The sequence below is a fragment of the Camelus ferus genome, chromosome 24 (assembly GCF_009834535.1).
Source record: "Camelus ferus isolate YT-003-E chromosome 24, BCGSAC_Cfer_1.0, whole genome shotgun sequence".
NCBI lineage: Eukaryota > Metazoa > Chordata > Mammalia > Artiodactyla > Camelidae > Camelus > Camelus ferus.
The window spans coordinates 1,612,998-1,619,547 of record NC_045719.1 but is presented as its reverse complement, the minus strand read 5'-3'; the positions used below and the strand labels follow the sequence as shown (position 1 = coordinate 1,619,547).

The 6,550-nt window shown below is 54.4% G+C and overlaps 1 long non-coding RNA gene across 1 annotated transcript; it reads left to right on the top strand.

Annotated features, from left to right (window-relative positions):
- Positions 1-316: 316 nt before the first annotated feature.
- LOC116659498 lies at positions 317-4,552 on the top strand. Its single transcript, XR_004314863.1, has 3 exons — positions 317-455; positions 3,576-3,753; positions 4,255-4,552. It is a non-coding gene; the product is annotated as an uncharacterized LOC116659498 (long non-coding RNA).
- Positions 4,553-6,550: the final 1,998 nt, after the last annotated feature.

The following is a 6,550-nucleotide window of genomic DNA, read 5'->3' as shown; positions in this document are numbered from 1 at the left end:
GAAAACAAAATTTTATTGGAACACGGCCATGGTCGTTCATGTAAGCACTGTCCCCGGCAGCTTCTGCCCTACAATTACAGAGTTAGATGGTTGCAACAGAGATGGTACGGCCTGTAAGCCCAAAATATTTACTATACGCCCCTTAACAGAGAAAGTCTGCCGACCTCTGTTCCAGAGACTTGCAGCCTGGCGGAGGGGACAGGATGTGCGCCAGGATCAGTGAGCAGCAGTGGCAAAGTCCCCCGAAGGGCCCGCGGTCCACAGCGCGGTGTTTCTTTGTATTGCTGAGCAGGACCTACCGCCTGGACGAAGCAGTGTGCCTGTCTCCTTTCCGCTGACGAACGTTGGGGTGTCTCCAGTTTGTGGATAATGCTGCTCTGAACATTCACGTCAAAGTCCTGACACGTGTCGCCGGTTCTCCCAGGCGGGTTCCCGCGGGAGCTGCCGGGTCGTGCGTAAGTTCGTACTGAGATTTGTCAGAAGTCGCTGTTTTCCAGAGTGGTGGTTCCATTCTGAATTCCCAGCAGCAACGTATGAAAGTTTCACCAACCCCACAGCCCCCCAGAGCTCAGCCCCCGCTTCTGACTGTCGGCTGTCCTGGCGGGGGGACCTTCTACCCGGGGACGGGGTCCCTGGCCCTTGTCGTGTGCCTGTCGGTGATCTGCTCATCGGCTCTGAAGTGTCTTCGCATCTGTCCTCCAATGAAAACGTCATTTGTTTGTCCTTTTGTTGTGCACGTGGGACTTAAGTCCCTTTTGAGACAGAGGTCTTGCTAATATCTTCTCCCAGTCTCTGGTTTATCCTTTCATTTTTTGACTTGACCAAAAAAAAAAAGCAAAAGTTTTTATGTTGGTGAAGTCCAAATTATCTTTTTTCTTCCGTGGTTTATGCTTTTTGTGTTGTATCTAACAGATCTTTGCCTTACCCAGCATCATAAACCTTTCCTTCTATGTCTTCCTCTCCAGGTTTTGTACTTTCAGTTCTTACATCTATCACCCACTTCAAGGTAACTGTGGGGTATTACCTGATGCACAAAAGGGTGAACGTTCCCCCACAGCGCCGCGTCCTTCCGGGTATCTGACTGCCCCAGCGCCATTTGTTGACGACAACTCTTTTGCAATTTAAATCCTCTGCCTCCTTTGTGGACAGTCAGCTGGCCAACCTTGGGCTCGTTTCTAGACTCTCTTATGCCACGGCTCTGCACGTGCATCCTTACTCAGTGCCACACTGTTCACTACGGTTTTATACAGACGGTAAATTCAAGTACTTCAAATCCTCCAACTCTGTTCTTTTTCAAAATCCTTCTGTCTGTTCCAGCTTACGTTGAACGTTAGAATCAGCTGATCACTGTCCGCAGTGAAGCCTCCTGGGATTCCAGGTGGTGCTGCCGGGGCTCTCGTTATCAGCGCTGGAGGCACTTGCTGCGTAACAGCTCTGGGTCTTTCAAATCATGAACGTCGCACATGCGTCCACCTGGGTCTTAAGTCAACAACACTTTCATAGGTTTCAGTTGCATGATTTTTCTTAAATTTATGGTTGAGACCTTTTGGATGCATTGTAAATAGAGCTTTTAAATTTCATTTTTCAGTTTCTTACGGGTGGTATGCAGAAACACAGCTGACGTTTGTACGTGAGCCCGCGTGCTGCAGCCTTGCTGAGTTCCCGTCGGTTCTAGTAACGCAGTGACAACAGGGCTTAGGGACTTCTCTGTGCACAAAATCAAGTTGCCTGCGGATGAAAGCAGACCCCCTTCCCGACCCGAGTGGCCTGCCCCATTGCCTCGTCACAATAACAGAAACCCACGTGCAAGCTGAGAAGTGGCTGAGTGTGCACGTGGCCTGCACTTTTTAATCACTGCATGAGGAGGTATTATTTTTCAGCGCACTGCTGACTTTGATTTGCTGATATTTGCTAAGGATTTCTGTGTCTGTGCTCAGAAGGGGGCTCTTATTTAATCTCCGTTTCTTGCAATGTCTTCGGTGCCTTTGGAGTCGGGGTGACACTGCCCTCAGCAAGAGAGCCGAGCCGCACTCCTTTCTCTTCTTCTCTCTAACAGGGTTCACGTCAGGATTCACGCTGCTTTTTAAGTTTTCGCCAGAATTCATAAATGAATTCGTCTTGCCTGAAGTTTTCTTTCTGGGAAGGTTTTCAATTATGAATTCGATTTCCTTAATTGGCATAGGAACTATTCTGGTTTTTGGAAAATTTTGAGTCAGTTTTTGGAATACATGGCCTTCATGGAATTTTTCCATTTTGTTTAAGTTGTAAAATTGACATACATTCATTCATAATATATACTCATTATCCTTTTAATGTCTGGAAAATCTGGTGTGATGTTCCTCAAGTGTTTGGCCGTCAAATCAATGTTCATTGCTTTATTCTGCTTCTATTCTTCTGTTTCTTCTTGACTTAAAATTCATCACTTGCATATACATTTTAGGAAAATCTTCTGTTTGACCTAAGTTTTCAAGTATTTTAGCAGATAGCTGCTCATAATACCTCCACATGGTGACTTTTTAAAATTCATGCTTCCCTTTTCTTCTTTTCTTTGTCTTCTTTTATCAGCCTCGGTAGAGCTTGGTTCATGGTTTTCTTTTCTTCAGGAACGATCTGATCTTGTAACCCTCTTGCATGTCCGCTTCTCTTTTCACGTGTTTTCTCTCCTACAGATCCCGCTTTTAACCCCTGCCGTCCTTTAGTCACTGCCTTCCGTTTCTGTCATCTGCCCATCCTGAGTTACATGCGCCACTCGCCCCTCTCGGTGTCAGCGGTCGGCGCAGCTCACGTACACTTGACAAGGTCTGATACGTAGTGGTTCCGTTCCGATGGACCAAAAATTTTTGCTTTTCTTTAAACCCAGGAATTATGTAGGAATTTATATTTTCCTTCCATAATTTTAAAGTTATTTTTGTTGAGTCATGAGTAACTTAATTGAATCTTGGTTTAAAAACACACTAGTCAAGACAGGCTAGATCATCCTGTCGGAATGAACAGCCCCCACATCCCTGTGACTCAGACCAACAGGATTTTCATCTCACAGACACTACAGGACCATCAAAGCTCGGCAGGTGGGGCGCGCTCACTGTGGCCGCCTGGACGCCCAGGTTGGTGGCCTGGCCGACGTCTCCACGTGGCCTGTTGCCGTGTGAGTGGTGACAGGAGGGAAGAGGACAGGGTCCTCCGGCGACTGGAAGCTGCAGGCCACCAGGGGCCCGCGTCATGCTGCCCACACTCAGGGGCCAGAACTCCCCACGCAGCCAGCCCGCTGACGAGGGGCAGAGGTGGGAGGCGCAGGCCTGCTGCGTGCCTGGGAGCGGGGAGCTGCCTCGGGCAGACAGCGCAGCAGGGTGACAGCGGGTAGCAGTTACTGATACTTCTCTTAAAACCTGGTCAGCTTTTGTCAACATTCCACGTAGTCTCCATCTGCAGAGGGTCGGGGTCTCTAAGTGGCAGACACATCAGACTTCTGGGCGTTAAGTCTTACCTCCGTGCACCTTGGTCTCCGAGCTCCCGCAGGAGCTGTGCTCTGATCTCCCGCACGGCTGCGACTCCGATTTCGTCACCTCTCCCTGCAGTTGTGTCCACGTCGCGAAGGTGATGCTGTCAGGCTTGCTTCCTCCGTGCTCTGATCTGCAGCCATATCTTCACCTGATCAGCAGGACTCGCGGTTCTCCGACACCGGCCGCCCTCACTAGTCCACCCTGACTTCCCGCCCGAGATGCACACCACACACTGGATCCTCCCGGGGCTGTGGTAAGGCCGATAAGATCCCATTATTCCTGACTTTCCCCCAAGCACACAGATCCCAGACCAGGCCCTCCGTGTCTGGCTCCCTCCCTGCATCCACGCTGCTCTCAGAAAAGCTTTCTGGGTTTCTTGCCCCAAAGGCAACGCAGGACAGAGGCAGCCTGCCGTCATCGGCTGCGGGCTCGGGCGGCGGCGCTGAGCAAGGAACCGCCTGTGAGGCTCTGGGGTGTTCACGTCACCCACGGCGTGGCCTGGGGCAGAGACAGAGCCAGCGGAAGGCGGGTCCTCAGGAAAGAGCTGACCGGAGGCACTTTTAAAAGGGCGACTTGTATCCTGGGTGCATGGATGTGCCCTGTTGGATGATGGCTGTCTTGTCGGCAGCCGGGGGCGAGGGAGGGAGCCCCACGAAGGAGACCCTCCGCTGAGAGCCGGGCCCTGTGTATTCCTGTGACCTCGAAGCTTCTGGACTGTTCTAAGCTTTTGGGCTCCTCCCTCCTTACGCCCTAGGTGACAGTGCCACCAACAGGCCTGCAGCCCCCTCCTCCTGAGGAATGGAACGCGGCTTTCTAAGGTGTGCCTCGCCTGGGCGGGAGACAGACTTCAGTGTAAGAGATGCAGGAGCCCGGCCAGGGGGACAGACCCCCCTCAGGTCCCGGGGGCCTTCTTCACCGCCTGCTCCCTCCTTGAGTAAGCGGGGCACCCTCCTCAGCCTCGCCCCACCCCCACCCCACCCCACCCCCACCCCCCAGGCAGCACCAGGACCTGGACCCCGGGCAGGGCGGCGGCCACACACAGCAGGGGCTGGGACGAGTGGGGGGGCCCAGAGCTACTTAAGAGCCGCCCGCAATTCCCTCCATCCTTCTGCGTCTCTTTCTGGGACGTTGCATCTCGGTTCCTTCCGCGAAGATTCTAGGCACCGCAGTCAGGGCAGGAGGTGGTGGGCCGAGCAGAGCTGGCCGGGGCAGGGGCTCAGCCAGCAGCTGTGGGACCAGCGAGGCCTGGGCAGCTGTGTCAGCCCGCTGTCCCGTCCCCTGCCCTCTGGCTGGCGTCCCCGACCTGCATGACCTGAAGGAACGAGCATTAGAAACGCACTGTGTGGGCATAAACACCGGGGAAAAGGACTTTGGGGAAATCTCCCGCAATCAATTAGAAACGCCCCTAAACCTCCCCCCTCCCCTTAACCTGAAGACTGCCTCGGGGCTGTGGGGGTGCACTCGCGGGCATCCCTGAGCACCAGCGACACATAGGCAGGCTGGTGACACCTCGGCTGTGGCCCCCAAGCCTGGGAACGAGGCTGTGGACGGGCTCACCTGGCAGGGCGGAGGCCCCTCCACCCAGGAAACCCGACCGTCCGGGAGGGCAAGGAGGCCGGGGGCCCAGAAGGGAGGGGATGGGGAGGAGGGGGCCTCTGGGTGGGACGTGGCTTGAGTCCCCAGCCAGGTGAGCAGAGCAGGGGTGCCGGAGGCTCAGGGGTCAGCCCCCTCCCCACAGCCTGAAGAATTAACTGCACACGAGGAAAAGCCTTTCCACAGGTGGCCGATTTTGGATGTGGGAATAATTCTGCGGAAGTGGAGAGCACGTGGCGCATCCGGGCCACAGGAACGCGCGGATGGGGATGGAGGAGCTCCTGATGCACCAGCTGGGAGCGGACAGCCTCCATGCCAGCCTTGCAGGCCTCGACCCTCCACAGGGGCAGCCCCAGCTCCCACCAGCCCTGCCTCTGGTGGGGCGGGGCGGGAGGCCACGGGGTTTCTCCCCAGTAAGGCAGGTGCAGCCGCCAGGGGTAACCGTGCACAGGGGTGCCGCTCTCTGCTCAGTGAGGGTCACGGTCCTGGTCCCAGACTCTGCTTACCTGGCGCCAACCAGGAGGCTTCCCAGCCAGTCTCCGACGCCCGCTATGTCTCCAGCGGTCTTCACTCGAGCACCAACGGGCTTCTGCTCTGGGTTTTTGTGCTTCTGAGACACGCTTCAGCCTCAGACGACCAGGAGGGAGGGACTTGACTCAGATGCTTCTGAAACTTGGTCAGTATGGGCAGGTTCTGTGGGTCTCACTGATTTTTGGACTCTTTAAAAAAGGAGGCGCAATCAGAAACTTGGTGTTGAATGGAATTAACATCTGAAGGACCAAAAGGACCTCGTCGTGAAGACGAGACAAGCTGCTTCCCTGAAGCGGCCTCAGCCCCTCGAGGCGCAGAGCCGGGAAGGGCCAGGCTCCACCCTTTTTACTGCTAACTCACGAACGTAAGAGAACTCAATCCGTGTCCTTTGACTCTTGGACATTAACTTGATTTAATATTTTACCTTTCGTTCCTCCCTGAAAATTATGAAAGGAGATTTATGTTCAACCTTGGAACATTTCCTGTTAAGGTTTCATTCTGAAGTATCTCAGGTCGTCGTATTATTTCTCTGCAGAGCCTCACGGAGGTGATGCTGGACAAAGCGACTCGACCGTAGTCTGTGACGGGAAATTGAACAAGGACGCAACGTTCGGTCTTAGGTGTGGGGTGGTAGAGAAATTAACTAATCAGTGGGGTTTCTGAGCCATTTCAGAGCCGTCTGGGGACAAAATCTGGACTGGCCAGTGGAGGTCCCCTGAGGACATCCCAGGAATGTGCCCTCGGGGACGGGGGGTCTGCAGGCTGGCTCCCTCCCCCGGCCGGACAGCCACCCCTGGGCTAACCGGGGCGAGTGGCTCAGCTAAGGGGTTTAAGGAGGAAGCTCGGGGCGGCTCTTCCCCTGGGGAGGGGCAGACTCCCTTACATTCTGGTCTCTCTCCACTTTCATACCACTCCCTCCACTGTGC